Source organism: Scyliorhinus torazame, chromosome 11 (assembly GCF_047496885.1).
Source record: "Scyliorhinus torazame isolate Kashiwa2021f chromosome 11, sScyTor2.1, whole genome shotgun sequence".
NCBI classification, from domain to species: domain Eukaryota; kingdom Metazoa; phylum Chordata; class Chondrichthyes; order Carcharhiniformes; family Scyliorhinidae; genus Scyliorhinus; species Scyliorhinus torazame.
Window position 1 is genome coordinate 589,408 of NC_092717.1, and position 15,413 is coordinate 604,820.

Consider the following 15,413-nt stretch of genomic DNA (forward strand, 5'->3'; position numbering starts at 1 on the left):
CTCTCTTTCACCCTCCTTCGTCTCGTTTCGCTCGCTTTCAACCTCCTTCGTCTCGTTTCGCTCTCTTTCATCCTCCTTCTTCTCGTTTCGCTCTCTTTCACCCTCCTTGATTTCATTTCGCTCTCGTTCATCCTCCTTCGTCTCGTTTCGGCCTCTTTCACCCTCCTTCGTCTCGTTTCGCTCGCTTTCCACCTCCTTCGTCTCGTTTTGCTCTCTTTCACCCTCCTTCGTCTCGTTTCACTCTCTTTCACCCTCCCTCGTCTCGTTTCGCTCTCTTTCACCCTCCTTTCTCTCGTTTCGCTCTCTTTCACTCTCCTTCCTCTCGTTTCGCTCTCTCTCACCCTCCTTTGTCTCGTTTCGCTCTCTTTCACCCTCCTTCGTCTCGTTTCGCTCTCTTTCACCCTCCACCGTCTCGTTTCGCTCTCTTTTACCCTCTTTCGCCTCGTTTCGCTCTGTTTTACCCTCCTTCGTCTCGTTTAGCTCTCTTTCCCCCCACCTTTGTCTCTTTTCGCTCTCTTTCACCTTCGTTTCGCTCTCTTTCACCCTCCTTTGTCTCGTTTCGCCCTCTTTCACCTTCCTTCGCCTCGTTTCACTCTCTTTCACCCTCCTTCATGTCGTTTAGCTCTCTTTCACCCTCCTTCGTCTCGTTTAGCTCTCTTCAACCTCCTTCGTCTCGTTTCGCCCTCTTTCACCCTCCTTCGTCTCGTTTCGTTCTCTTTCACCCTCCTTTATCTCATTTCGCTCTCTTTCACCCTCCTTCGTCTCGTTTCGCCCTTTTTCACCTTCCTTCACCTAATTTTGCTCTCTTTCACCATCCTTCGTCTCGTTTCGCTCTCTTTCACCCTTCTTCGTCTCGTTTCGCTCTCTTTCACCCTCCTTCGTCTCGTTTCGCTCTCTCTCACCCTCCTTCGTCTCGTTTCGCTCTCTCCCACCCTCCTTGGTCTCGTTTCGCTCTCTTTCACCCTCCTTGGTCTCGTTTCGCCCTCTTTCCCCCTCCTTGGTCTCGTTTCGCCCTCTTTCCCCCTCCTTGGTCTCGTTTCGCCCTCTTTCCCCCTCCTTGGTCTCGTTTCGCCCTCTTTCCCCCTCCTTGGTCTCGTTTCGCCCTCTATCCCCCTCCTTGGTCTCGTTTCGCCCTCTTTCCCCCTCCTTGGTCTCGTTTCACCCTCTTTCCCCCTCCTTGGTCTCGTTTCGCCCTCTTTCCCCCTCCTTGGTCTCGTTTCGCCATCTTTCCCCCTCCTTGGTCTCGTTTCGCCCTCTTTCCCCCTCCTTGGTCTCGTTTCGCCCTCTTTCCCCCTCCTTGGTCTCGTTTCGCCCTCTTTCCCCCCCTTGGTCTCGTTTCGCCCTCTTTCCCCCTCCTTGGTCTCGTTTCGCCCTCTTTCCCCCTCCTTGGTCTCGTTTCGCCCTCTTTCCCCCTCCTTGGTCTCGTTTCGCCCTCTTTCCCCCTCCTTGGTCTCGTTTCGCCCTCTTTCCCCCTCCTTGGTCTCGTTTCCCCCTCTTTCCCCCTCCTTGGTCTCGTTTCGCCCTCTTTCCCCCTCCTTGGTCTCGTTTCGCCCTCTTTCCCCCTCCTTGGTCTCGTTTCCCCCTCTTTCCCCCTCCTTGGTCTCGTTTCGCCCTCTTTCCCCCTCCTTGGTCTCGTTTCCCCCTCTTTCCCCCTCCTTGGTCTCGTTTCGCCCTCTTTCCCCCTCCTTGGTCTCGTTTCGCCCTCTTTCCCCCTCCTTGGTCTCGTTTCCCCCTCTTTCCCCCTCCTTGGTCACGTTTCGCCCTCTTTCCCCCTCCTTGGTCTCGTTTCGCCCTCTTTCCCCCTCCTTGGTCTCGTTTCGCCCTCTTTCCCCCTCCTTGGTCTCGTTTCGCCCTCTTTCCCCCTCCTTGGTCTCGTTTCCCCCTCTTTCCCCCTCCTTGGTCTCGTTTCGCCCTCTTTCCCCCTCCTTGGTCTCGTTTCGCCCTCTTTCCCCCTCCTTGGTCTCGTTTCCCCCTCTTTCCCCCTCCTTGGTCACGTTTCGCCCTCTTTCCCCCTCCTTGGTCTCGTTTCGCCCTCTTTCCCCCTCCTTGGTCTCGTTTCGCCCTCTTCCCCCTCCTTGGTCTCGTTTCGCCCTCTTTCCCCCTCCTTGGTCTCGTTTCGCCATCTTTCCCCCTCCTTGGTCTCGTTTCGCCCTCTTTCCCCCTCCTTGGTCTCGTTTCGCCCTCTTTCCCCCTTCTTGGTCTCGTTTCGCCCTCTTTCCCCCTCCTTGGTCTCGTTTCGCCCTCTTTCCCCCTCCTTGGTCTCGTTTCGCCCTCTTTCCCCCTCCTTGGTCTCGTTTCGCCCTCTTTCCCCCTCCTTGGTCTCGTTTCGCCCTCTTTCCCCCTCCTTGGTCTCGTTTCGCCCTCTTTCCCCCTCCTTGGTCTCGTTTCGCCCTCTTTCCCCCTCCTTGGTCTCGTTTCGCCCTCTTTCCCCCTCCTTGGTCTCGTTTCGCCCTCTTTCCCCCCCTTGGTCTCGTTTCGCCCTCTTTCCCCCTCCTTGGTCTCGTTTCGCCCTCTTTCCCCCTCCTTGGTCTCGTTTCGCCCTCTTTCCCCCTCCTTGGTCTCGTTTCGCCCTCTTTCCCCCTCCTTGGTCTCGTTTCGCCCTCTTTCCCTCTCCTTGGTCTCGTTTCCCCCTCTTTCCCCCTCCTTGGTCTCGTTTCGCCCTCTTTCCCCCTCCTTGGTCTCGTTTCGCCCTCTTTCCCCCTCCTTGGTCTCGTTTCCCCCTCTTTCCCCCTCCTTGGTCACGTTTCGCCCTCTTTCCCCCTCCTTGGTCTCGTTTCGCCCTCTTTCCCCCTCCTTGGTCTCGTTTCGCCCTCTTTCCCCCTCCTTGGTCTCGTTTCGCCCTCTTTCCCCCTCCTTGGTCTCGTTTCGCCCTCTTTCCCCCTCCTTGGTCTCGTTTCGCCCTCTTTCCCCCTCCTTGGTCTCGTTTCGCCCTCTTTTCCCCTCCTTGGTCTCGTTTCGCCCTCTTTCCCCCTCCTTGGTCTCGTTTCGCCCTCTTTCACCCTCCTTGGTCTCGTTTCGCTCTCTTTCACCCTCCTTGGTCTCGTTTCGCTCTCTTTCACCCTCCTTTGTCTTGTTTCGCTCTCTTCAACCTCTTTCGTCTCGTTTCGCTCTCTTTCACCCTCCTTCGTCTCGTTTCACTCTCTTTAACCCTCCTTCACCTTGTTTCACTCTCTTTAACCCTCCTTCATCGTGTTTCACTCTCTTTAACCCTCCTTCACCTTGTTTCACTCTCTTTAACCCTCCTTCATCGTGTTTCACTCTTTTTAACCCTGGTGCAGTGTGTCACACTTTTGAACCCTCCTTCATCTTGTTTCACTCTCTTCAACCCTCCTTCATCTTGTTTCACTCTCTTTAACCCTCCTTCACCTTGTTTCACTCTCTTTAACCCTCCTTCATCGTGTTTCACTCTCTTTAACCCTCCTTCACCTTGTTTCACTCTCTTTAACCCTCCTTCATCGTGTTTCACTCTTTTTAACCCTGGTGCAGTGTGTCACACTTTTGAACCCTCCTTCATCTTGTTTCACTCTTTAACCCTCCTTCATCTTGTTTCACACTCTTTAATCCTCCTTCATCTTGTTTCACTCTCTTTAATCCTCCTTCATCTTGTTTCACTCTCGTTAACCCTCCTTTATCTTGTTTCACTCTCTTTAACCCTCCTTTATCTGGTTTCACTCTTTAACCCTCCTTCGTCTTGTTTCACTCTCTTTATCCCCCCTTCATCTTGTTTCACTCTCTTTAACCCTCCTTCATCTTGGTTCACTCTCTTTAACCCTCGTGCTTCACTCTCTTGAACCCTCCATCTTGTTTCACTCTCTTGAACCCTCCTTCATCTTGTTTCCCTCTCTTGAACCCTCCTTCATCTTGTTTCACTCTCTTGAACCCTCCTTCATCTTGTTTCGCTCTCTTTAACCCTCCTTCATCTTGTTTCACTCTCTTTCACCCTCCATCGTGTTTCACTCTCTTTAACCCTCCTTCATCGTGTTTCACTCTCTTTAACCCCCCTTCATCTTGTTTGACTCTCTGTAACCCTCCTTCATCTTGTTTCACTCTCTTGAACCCTCCTTCATCTTGTTTCACTCTCTTGAACCCTTCTTCATCTAGTTTCACTCTCTTTAACCCTCCTTCATCTTGTTTCACTCTCTTTAACACTCCTTCATATTGTTTCACTCTCTTTCACCCTCCATCTTGTTTCACCCTCTTTAACCCTCCATCATCTTGTTTCACTCTCTTTAACCCTCCTTCTTCATGTTTCACTCTCTTTCACCCTCCTTCATCTTGTTTCACTCTCTTGAACCCTCCTTCATCTTGTTTCACTCTCTTGAACCCTCCTTCATCTTGTTTCACTCTCTTGAACCCTCCTTCATCTTGTTTCACTCTCTTTAACACTCCTTCATATTGTTTCACTCTCTTTAACACTCCTTCACATTGTTTAACTCTCTTTAACCCTCCTTCATCTTGTTTCACTCTCTTTAACCCTCCTTCATCTTGTTTCACTCTCTTTAACCCTCCTTCATCTTGTTTCACTCTCTTGAACCCTCCTTCATCTTGTTTCACTCTCTTTAACCCTCCTTCATCTTGTTTCACTCTCTTTAACCCTCCTTCATCTTGTTTCACTCTCTTTCACCCTCCTTCATCTTGTTTTCGATTTCGTCGGGAGAACAGCTGGTGAGTCAGTTTCAGCAGGAGCAGTGCGGAAGTGGCTGCTGGGAGGTACGTCTGTCCTTTAAAAGCACTTGTCTTTGCAGGGGCAGGCCAGTCGATTTCGGCGGGAGAACAGCTGGTGAGTCAGTTTCAGCAGGAGCAGTGCGGAAGTGGCTGCTGGGAGGTAAGTCTGTCCTTTAAAAGCACTTGTCTTTGCAGGGGCAGGCCAGTCGATTTCGGCGGGAGAGGAGCTGGCTGGTTAGTCAATTTCAGCAGGAGCTGAGAATTTTAAAAAAAAAAATTAGTGTTTTAGGCGGGAACAGGAAGTCGACCCGCGGACGTCTGGGAAGACCCTCACCAATAAATTCTGGTGGAGAGGAAACCCGAGACACTACACGTGTAGTGTCTCCCACCTGCCCTCCTCCTCTAACCTAATAATAAAACCCATTGGTCTGAGGTAAGTACCATATTTTATTATATTATTATTATTTTTTATAAAAAAATTTAATTTAGTTGTTAGCCAGATCTTGGTAGAAAGTTAGAGGAATGGCAGGGAAGGGAGTGCAATGTTCCTCCTGCAGGATGTTTGAGGTGAGGGATGCAGTTAGTGTCCCTGCTGATTTTACCTGCAGGAAGTGCTGCCATCTCCAGCTCCTCCAAGACCGAGTTAGGGAACTGAAGCTGGAGTTGGAAGAACTTCGGATCATTCGGGAGGCAGAAGGGGGTCATAGATAGCAGCTTCAGGGAATTAGTTACACCAAAGATTGGAGATAGGTGGGTAACTGTAAGAGGGACTGGGAAAAAGCAGTCAGTGGAGGGATCCCCTGCGGTCGTTCCCCTGAGAAACAAGTATACCGCTTTGGATACTTGTGGGGGGGGGGGATTTACCAGGGGTAAGCCATGGGGTACGGGCCTCTGGCACGGAGTCTGTCCCTGTTGCTCAGAAGGGAAGGGGGGAGAGGAGCAGAGCATTAGTAATTGGGGACTCTATAGTCAGGGGCACAGATAGGAGATTTTGTGAGAGTGTGAGAGACTCACGTTTGCTATGTTGCCTTCCAGGTGCAAGGGTACGTGATGTCTCGGATCGTGTTTTCCGGGTCCTTAAGGGGGAGGGGGAGCAGCCCCAAGTCGCGGTCCACATTGGCACTAACGACATAGGTAGGAAAGGGGACAAGGATGTCAGGCAGGCTTTCAGGGAGCTAGGATGGAAGCTCAGAACTAGAACAAACAGAGTTGTTATCTCTGGGTTGTTGCCCGTGCCACGTGATAGTGAGATGAGGAATAGGGAGAGAGAGCATTTAAACACGTGGCTACAGGGATGGTGCAGGCGGGAGGGATTCAGATTTCTGGATAACTGGGGCTCTTTCTGGGGAAGGTGGGACCTCTACAGACAGGATGGTCTACATCTGAACCTGAGGGGCACAAATATCCTGGGGGGGAGATTTGTTAGTGCTCTTTGGGGGGGTTTAAACTAATGCAGCAGGGGCATGGGAACCTGGATTGTAGTTTTAGGGTAAGGGAGAATGAGAGTATAGAGGTCAGGAGCTCAGATTTGACGTCGCAGGAGGGGGCCAGTGTTCAGGTAGGTGGTTTGAAGTGTGTCTACTTCAATGCCAGGAGTATACGAAACAAGGTAGGGGAACTGGCAGCATGGGTTGGTACCTGGGACTTCGATGTTGTGGCCATTTCGGAGACATGGATAGAGCAGGGACAGGAATGGGTGTTGCCGGTTCCGGGGTTTAGGTGTTTTAGTAAGCTCAGAGAAGGAGGCAAAAGAGGGGGAGGTGTGGCGCTGCTAGTCAAGAGCAGTATTACAGTGGCGGAGAGGATGCTAGATGGGGACTCTTCTTCCGAGGTAGTATGGGCTGAAGTTAGAAACAGGAAAGGAGAGGTCACCCTGTTGGGAGTTTTTTTATAGGCCTCCTAATAGTTCTAGGGATGTAGAGGAAAGGATGGCGAAGATGATTCTGGATAAGAGCGAAAGTAACAGGGTAGTTATTATGGGAGACTTTAACTTACCAAATATTGACTGGAAAAGATATAGTTCGAGTACAATCGATGGGTCGTTTTTTGTACAGTGTGTGCAGGAGGGTTTCCTGAAACAATATGTTGACAGGCCAACAAAAGGCGAGGCCACGTTGGATTTGGTTTTGGGTAATGAACCAGGCCAGGTGTTGGATTTGGAGGTAGGAGAGCACTTTGGGGACAGTGACCACAATTCGGTGACGTTTACGTTAATGATGGAAAGTGATAAGTATACACCTCAGGGCAAGAGTTATAGCTGGGGGAAGGGCAATTATGATGCCATTAGACGTGACTTGGGGGGGGATAGGGTGGAGAAGTCGGTTGCAAGTGTTGGGCACACTGGATAAGTGGGGCTTGTTCAAGGATCAGCTACTGCGTGTTCTTGATAAGTATGTACCGGTCAGGCAGGGAGGAAGGCGTCGAGCGAGGGAACCGTGGTTTACCAAAGAAGTGGAATCTCTTGTTAAGAAGAAGAAGGAGGCCTATGTGAAGATGAGGTGTGAAGTTTCAGTTGGGGCGATGGATAGTTACAAGGTAGCGAGGAAGGAGCTAAAGAGAGAGCTAAGACGAGCAAGGAGGGGACATGAGAAGTATTTGGCAGGAAGGATCAAGGAAAACCCAAAAGCTTTCTATAGGTATGTCAGGAATAAGCGAATGACTAGGGAAAGAGTAGGACCAGTCAAGGACAGGGATGGGAAATTGTGTGTGGAGTCTGAAGAGATAGGCGAGATACTAAATGAATATTTTTCGTCAGTATTCACTCAGGAAAAAGATAATGTTGTGGAGGAGAATGCTGAGCCCCGGGCTAATAGAATAGATGGCATTGAGGTACGTAGGGAAGAGGTGTTGGCAATTCTGGACAGGCTGAAAATAGATAAGTCCCCGGGACCTGATGGGATTTATCCTAGGATTCTCTGGGAGGCCAGGGAAGAGATTGCTGGACCTTTGGCTTTGATTTTTATGTCATCATTGGCTACAGGAATAGTGCCAGAGGACTGGAGGACAGCAAATGTGGTCCCTTTGGTCAAAAAGGGGAGCAGAGACAACCCCGGCAACTATAGACCGGTGAGCCTCACGTCTGTAGTGGGTAAAGTCTTGGAGGGGATTATAAGAGACAAGATTTATAATCATCTAGATAGGAATAATATGATCAGGGATAGTCAGCATGGCTTTGTGAAGGGTAGGTCATGCCTCAAACCTTATTGAGTTCTTTGAGAAGGTGACTGAACAGGTAGATGAGGGTAGAGCAGTTGATGTGGTGTATATGGATTTCAGCAAAGCGTTTGATAAAGGTTCCCCACGGTAGGCTATTGCAGAAAATACAGAGGCTGGGGATTGAGGGTGATTTAGAGATGTGGATCAGGAATTGGCTAGCTGAAAGAAGACAGAGGGTGGTGGTTGATGGGAAATGTTCAGAATGGAGTACAGTCACAAGTGGAGTACCACAAGGATCTGTTCTGGGGCCGTTGCTGTTTGTCATTTTTATCAATGACCTAGAGGAAGGCGCAGAAGGGTGGGTGAGTAAATTTTCAGACGATACTAAAGTCGGTGGTGTTGTCGATAGTGTGGAAGGATGTAGCAGGTTACAGAGGGATATAGATAAGCTGCAGAGCTGGGCTGAGAGGTGGCAAATGGAGTTTAATGTAGAGAAGTGTGAGGTGATTCACTTTGGAAGGAATAACAGGAATGCGGAATATTTGGCTAATGGTAAAGTTCTTAAAAGTGTGGATGAGCAGAGGGATCTAGGTGTCCATGTACATAGATCCCTGAAAGTTGCCACCCAGGTTGATAGGGTTGTGAAGAAGGCCTATGGAGTGTTGGCCTTTATTGGTAGAGGGATTGAGTTCCGGAGTCGGAAGGTCATGTTGCAGCTGTACAGAACTCTGGTACGGCCGCATTTGGAGTATTGCGTACAGTTCTGGTCACCGCATTATAGGAAGGACGTGGAGGCTTTGGAGCGGGTGCAGAGGAGATTTACCAGGATGTTGCCTGGTATGGAGGGAAAATCTTATGAGGAAAGGCTGATGGACTTGAGGTTGTTTTCGTTGGAGAGAAGAAGGTTAAGAGGAGACTTAATAGAGGCATACAAAATGATCAAGGGGTTGGATAGGGTGGACAGTGAGAGCCTTCTCCCGCGGATGGAAATGGCTGGCACGAGGGGACATAACTTTAAACTGAGGGGTAATAGATATAGGACAGAGGTCAGAGGTCGGTTCTTTACGCAAAGAGTAGTGAGGCCGTGGAATGCCCTACCTGCTACAGTAGTGAACTCGCCAACATTGAGGGCATTTAAAAGTTTATTGGATAAACATATGGATGATAATGGCATAGTGTAGGTCAGATGGCTTTTGTTTCGGTGCAACATTGTGGGCCGAAGGTCCTTTACTGCGCTGTATTGTTCTATGTTCTATGTTCTAATATTCTAACTTTTTCAGCACACAAGAAAATCCTAGGCTCCTAGATCAGCAACAAATCTCCTTCAATACAAAACTGGCATAAAATAATTATGTAATTAATTCCATAAAGTCTGGGGACCCCTGTCTTATCTGTCTTGGTTCCTGTTGGGTTTACCATGAGCCATGTTGGGAGCCTCAATCCTGCAATACATAAAGTGTGGCCTGAAGAGATATCCTTTTGTACTGAGATTGCCTTATCCTCCTTTCCCCCTTAATCTGTTTTCGGATTACATATACATAGATTGATCCAGTATCAAAACTGCAAGTCTTGTTTGTTTCTATATTTACAATAATTTTTGTTCTGTGTTTATGTATAAAATTATTTAAATTCAAATAAAAATTGAAACAAACAGCATCTGCAGAAGATCAAGTCCAACATTGAACAGGGAAACACAACCTGATCCAGAGCAGGTATAATTGTCTCGAACAAAAAGCATATGACATGTCCCACTCCACCCACCAGAATAATTTCATTTAAGTAACTTTGATAAGTTCAAGTTTGATGCAGAATCTATACTTAAGAGGATAAAACCTTCCAACAAGGCAGCAAATGTCACCCCACACCAGAAGAACATCAACTCATATTTCCCAAGACAAGCAGAAAGGAAGCTGTTCACTCACCTATAGATTGACTCTGTGTCCTGGCAGTCACAGCTCACGGAAGCAACATACCAGAAAATTTGTGTAACAACTTGCTCTACTCTGCTTCCTGGCTGGAGGGAGATTATATTGGGAATCCTGTCACCCCAGCCCCGCCTACCTGGTGGTCAGAATGCCTGATTGGCCGATCCCCTGTTGGATCCAATAAAAGTATTTGTAAAGTCCTCCCCCCCCTCTCCCCTCCCCCCCCCTCCCCCCCCACCACCCCCCCCACCCCCCCTCCCCCCCCACTCCACCCCCCCACCCCCCCCCCCACCCCCCCTCCCCCCCCCACCCCCCCTCCCCCTCCCCCCCACCCCCCCCTCCCCCTCCCCCCCACCCCCACCCCCACCCCCCCTCCCCCTCCCCCCCCCTCCCCACCCCCCCCCCATTGTCATATTGTCATAGTGACAGGGGCAGCATGGTGGCATCGTGGGTTAGCACTGAAGCCTCACGGTGCGGCGGTCCCAGGTTCAATTCCTGCTCTGGGTCACTGTCCGTATGGAGTTTGCACATTCTCCCCGTGTTTGCATGGGTTTCAGTCCCACAAGCTAGGTGGATTGGCCACGCTAAATTGCCACTTAATTGGAAAAAATGAATTGGGTACTCTAAATTTTTTTTTTAAAAATTGTCGTAGTGACAAAGTAGTGGAGATGTTGGCAGGCTTAAAAATGGACACATCTCCAGGTCGTGATGAATTGTGTCCCAGGATGCTGTGGGAAGCGAGGAAGGAGATTGCAGGGGCTCTGTCCCAAATTTTTAATTCTTCTCTGGCCACAGGAAAGTTGCCAGAGGACTGGAGAACTATTTAATGTTGTTCCTCTATTAAAAAAATTCACCATGTCAGTGGTAGGAAATCTATTGGAGAAAATTCTGAAGGAGAGAAACTATCTCCACTTCGAGAGGCGAGGTTTGATCAGGAATAGTCAGCATGGCTTTGTCAGAGGGAGGTCATGCCTAACAAATATGACAAAATATTTTTGAGGTGTGTAGATGAAGGTAGTACAGTTGATGTATTTTATATGGATTTCAGTAGTTAGGAAGGCAAATGCAATGTTAGCATTCACGTCAAGAGGGCTAGAATAATGGATGTACTTCTGAGGCTGCATAAGGCTCTGGTCAGACCCCATTTGGAGTATTGTGATCAATATTGGGTCCCATATCCAAGGAAAGATGTGCTGGCCTTGGATAGGGTCCAGAGGAGGTTCACAAGAATGATCCCTGGAATGAAGAGCTTGTCATATGAGGAACAATTGAGGACTCTGGGTATGTACTCATTGGAGTTTAGAAGGATGAGGGGGAATCTTATTGAAACTTCCAGGATACTAAGAGGCCTGGATAGAGTGGACGTGGAGAGGATGTTTCCACTTGTAGGAAAAACTAGAAGCAGAGGACACAACCTCAGACCAAAGGGACGATCCTTTAAAACAGATGAGGAGGAATTTCTTCAGCCAGAGGATGGTGAATCTGTGGAACTCTTTTCCGCAGAAGGCTGTGAAGGCCAAATCAATGAGTGTCTTTCAGATTGAGATAGATAGGTTCTTGATTAATAAGGGGATCAGGGATTATGGGGAGAAGGCAGGAGAATGGGGGTGAGAAAAATATCAGCCATGATTGAATGGCGGAGCAGACTGAATAGCCTAATTCTGCTCCTAAGTCTTATGGTCTTATATCTACTACATATATCCTTTAAGAAGTTTCTCTGCTGAAGAGGGACAGTCCTTGAAGAAATCAGGGAATTCTTGAAATGGTGAATAACAAAGCAATATGAACAACTCAATCTTAAATTTTATTGGGACATTTGGTGGTAATGCATTACATTCAACGAGTTACATCAAAAGGTTATTTTACTGAAGATTGAACAGAAAGCAATTTGAAATATTTACAAAGCATCTGCAACAGAATGAAGAAATTCTGAGGCTTGCCCATGGCATTGGACTTGCCTTTATAAATTGCCACCCTTCCCCATTTCTCTTTTACATTCAATTTAGTAGAAACAAAATCAGGACGGCTTATGTAATGGACGGCAAATAGACATCGGCTGATTTACAATCAAGGAGAAAGTGTCCAACAAACATTATTCTCACTGAGCTGCAGAAGAATATTTCCTCACACTGCTAGTACCAGAACCTCCCTAACCCCTCTTCTCTGCTCAAGATTCATGTCTGAAGAGGTTTGGCCACTAAAGTTTGGCAAAAGAACATGGAGGTACAACATCAGTGTCTATAGTAAACAATCTCATGCATTTTTACGTAAATACATATAAAAAAGACAGAATTCCTGTTCCAGTTTGAATATTTCCCCAGCACTCAAAAGCTTTGTCTTGTCCTCCGACTACAGGCAATCTAAGGATATAGTTTTTCTCTTTTAAAATCATCCAATTTTGTAATTTATCTGTACAGAGTTCTCCATGTGGCACAGTTATATAGGCAGTGAGTAACTGAGCCCTGCTACCAGGCTCTGATTGCAGCGCCTGCACAACAAAATGGAGTGTGGGTTTAAAACCATCTTTCCTCACTTCTCCTGCCCCATGTTTCAGTCCCAAATGGCTGCCTTGCATGGTCAGTGACAAAGAGATAGGCTTGGAAATCTACTCATCTCCAAGTGTGCTCATTTAAATGAGAAATGAAAAGTCCAAGAGCACGAAAGTAGGCCAATCAAGCTCAACAAAATGTTCCTTTTTCTGATAAAATGTTACATACAACAAACAATTCCAACGTTGCAACATGCCTTAATTCAGTCTTGCAACTGTTTTGTGGGATAATCATGAACACTCAGAAAACGGTGTAATCTTCAACTCAGAAATACTACACCCACTGTCCATATCCTGCAACTGAACATCACTCAACCTAAAGATCTTGTGCCCGTAAGGGTGGTTCAGCCATCGTTTTGGCATTGTGATGAGATGCAACTAGCATCATCCGTAAGGTGCCCACTCCCTCGCCAACACCTCCAATCCATCAGACATTGCCCTCGCTCAGTTGTGCAAACTTTATTGAGGACCACCAGCAGACTGGACAGGCAGGATCCCAGTAAGCCACACAAACAACACAACCCACAGGGTTACCTCAATCTGGCCATGGTCCATAACCACAGGAATGCAAATAGGAATTAAATTCATTGTCAACATCACATTCAGCTCAGGTCTGCATCTCACCGTGCTGGAGGGATACAAGATAGCCAGGAGGGAACTGAGAAAGGGATTAGGAGAGCTAAGAGAGGGCATGAACAATCTTTGGCGGTAGGATTACGGAAAACCCCAAGGCCTTTTACACACGTGAGAAATATGAGAATGAGTAGAGCGAGGGTAGGTCCGATCAAGGACAGTAACGGGATGTTGTGTATTGAGTCTGAAGAGATAGGAGACGTCTTGAACGAGTACTTTTCTTCAGTATTTACAAATGAGAGGATCATATGTTGGAGGGGACAGTGTGAAACAGACTGTAAGCTCGAGGAAATACTTTCTTTTTTTGAGACGGGGGGGGGGGGGGGAACACCCTCTCCCCAGGGTGGAGGGGGGGAACACCCTCTCCCCAGGGTGGAGGGGGGGGAACACCCTCTCCCCAGGGTGGAGGGGGGGAACACCCTCTCCCCAGGGTGGAGGGGGGAGGAACACCCTCTCCCCAGGGTGGAGGGGGGGAACACCCTCGTCCCCAGGGTGGAGGGGGGGAACACCCTCTCCCCAGGGTGGAGGGGGGGGAACACCCTCTCCCCAGGGTGGAGGGGGGGAACACCCTCTCCCCAGGGTGGAGGGGGGGAACACCCTCTCCCCAGGGTGGAGGGGGGGAACACCCTCTCCCCAGGGTGGAGGGGGGGAACACCCTCTCCCCAGGGTGGAGGGGGGGGAACACCCTCTCCCCAGGGTGGAGGGGGGGGAACACCCTCTCCCCAGGGTGGAGGGGGGGGGGAACACCCTCTCCCCAGGGTGGAGGGGGGGGAACACCTCTCCCCAGGGTGGGAGGGGGGGAACACCATCTCCCCAGCGTGGAGGGGGGGGGTGACACACCCTCTCCCCAGGGTGGAGGGGGGGCAAACACCCTGTCCCCCAGGGTGGAGGGGGGGCAAACACCCTCTCCCCAGAGTGGACGGGGGGGGGAACACCCTCTCCCCAGAGTGGACGGGGGGGGGGGGAACACCCTCTCCCCAGAGTGGACGGGGGGGGGGGGGGGAACACCCTCTCCCCAGGGTGGAGGGGGGGGAACACCCTCTCCCCAGGGTGGAGGGGGGAGGAATACCCTCTCCCCAGGGTGGAGGGGGGGGGAACACCCTCTCCCCAGGGTGGAGGGGGGGGAACACCCTCTCCCCAGGGTGGAGGGGGGGAACACCATCTCCCCAGCGTGGGAGGGGGGGGGTGACACACCCTCTCCCCAGGGTGGAGGGGGGGCAAACACCCTCTCCCCAGGGTGGAGGGGGGGCAAACACCCTCTCCCCAGAGTGGACGGGGGGGGAACACCCTCTCCCCAGAGTGGACGGGGGGGGGGGGGGGGGGAACACCCTCTCCCCAGAGTGGACGGGGGGGGGGAACACCCTCTCCCCAGGATGGAGGGGGGGAACACCCTCACCCCAGGGTGGAGGGGGGAGGGAAAACACCCTCTCCCCAGGGTGGAGGGAGGCGGGGAAACACCCTCTCCCCAGGGTGGAGGGGGGAGAACACCCTCTCCCCAGGGTGGAGGGGGGGGGAACACCCTCTCCCCAGGGTGGAGGGGGGGAACACCCTCTCCCCAGGGTGAAGGGGGGAACACCCTCTCCCCAGGGTGGAGGGGGGGGAAACACCCTCTCCCCAGGGTGGAGGGAGACAGGACAGAACACCCTCCCCGAGGTGGAGGGGGGGACAGAACACCCTCACTCCAGGGTGGAGGGGGGGACAGAACACCCTCTCCCCAGGGTGGAGGGGGGGGACAGAACACCCTCTCCCCTTGGTGGAGAGGGGTACAGAACAACCTCCCCGGGGTGGAGGGGACAGGACAGAACACCCTCTCCCCAGGGTGGAGGGGGGGGACAGAACACCCTCTCCCCAGGGTGGAGGGGGGGTACAGAACAACCTCCCCGGGGTGGAGGGAGACAGGACATGAACACCCTCCCCCGGGGTGGAGGGGGACAGTACACCCTCCCCAGGGTGGAGGGGACAGGACAGAACACCCTCCCCGGGGTGGAGGGGGGGGACAGAACACCCTCTCCCTGGGGGGGGGGGGGGGAGGGGAGGGGGGACAGAACACCCTCCCCAGGGTGGAGGGAGACAGGACACCCTCTCACCCTTTCCCCAGGGTGGAGGGGGACAGGACAGAACACCCTCTCCCCAGGGTGGAGGGGGGGACAGAACACCCTCTCCCCGGGGGGAGCAGGGGGGAGGGGAGGGGGACAGAACACCCTCCCCGGGGGTGGAGGGGGACAGGACACCCTCTCCCGAGGTAGAAGGGGACAGAACACCCTCCCCGGGGTGGAGGGGGACAGAACACCCTCTCCCGGGGTGGAGGGAGGGGACAGAACACCCTCTCCCGGGGTGGAGAGGGACAGACACCCTCTCCCGAGGTAGAAGGGGACAGAACACCCTCCCCGGGGTGGAGGGGGACAGAACACCCTCTCCCGGGGTGGAGGGGGACAGAACACCCTCTCCCGGGGTGGAGGGGGACAGAACACCCTCTCCCGGGGTGG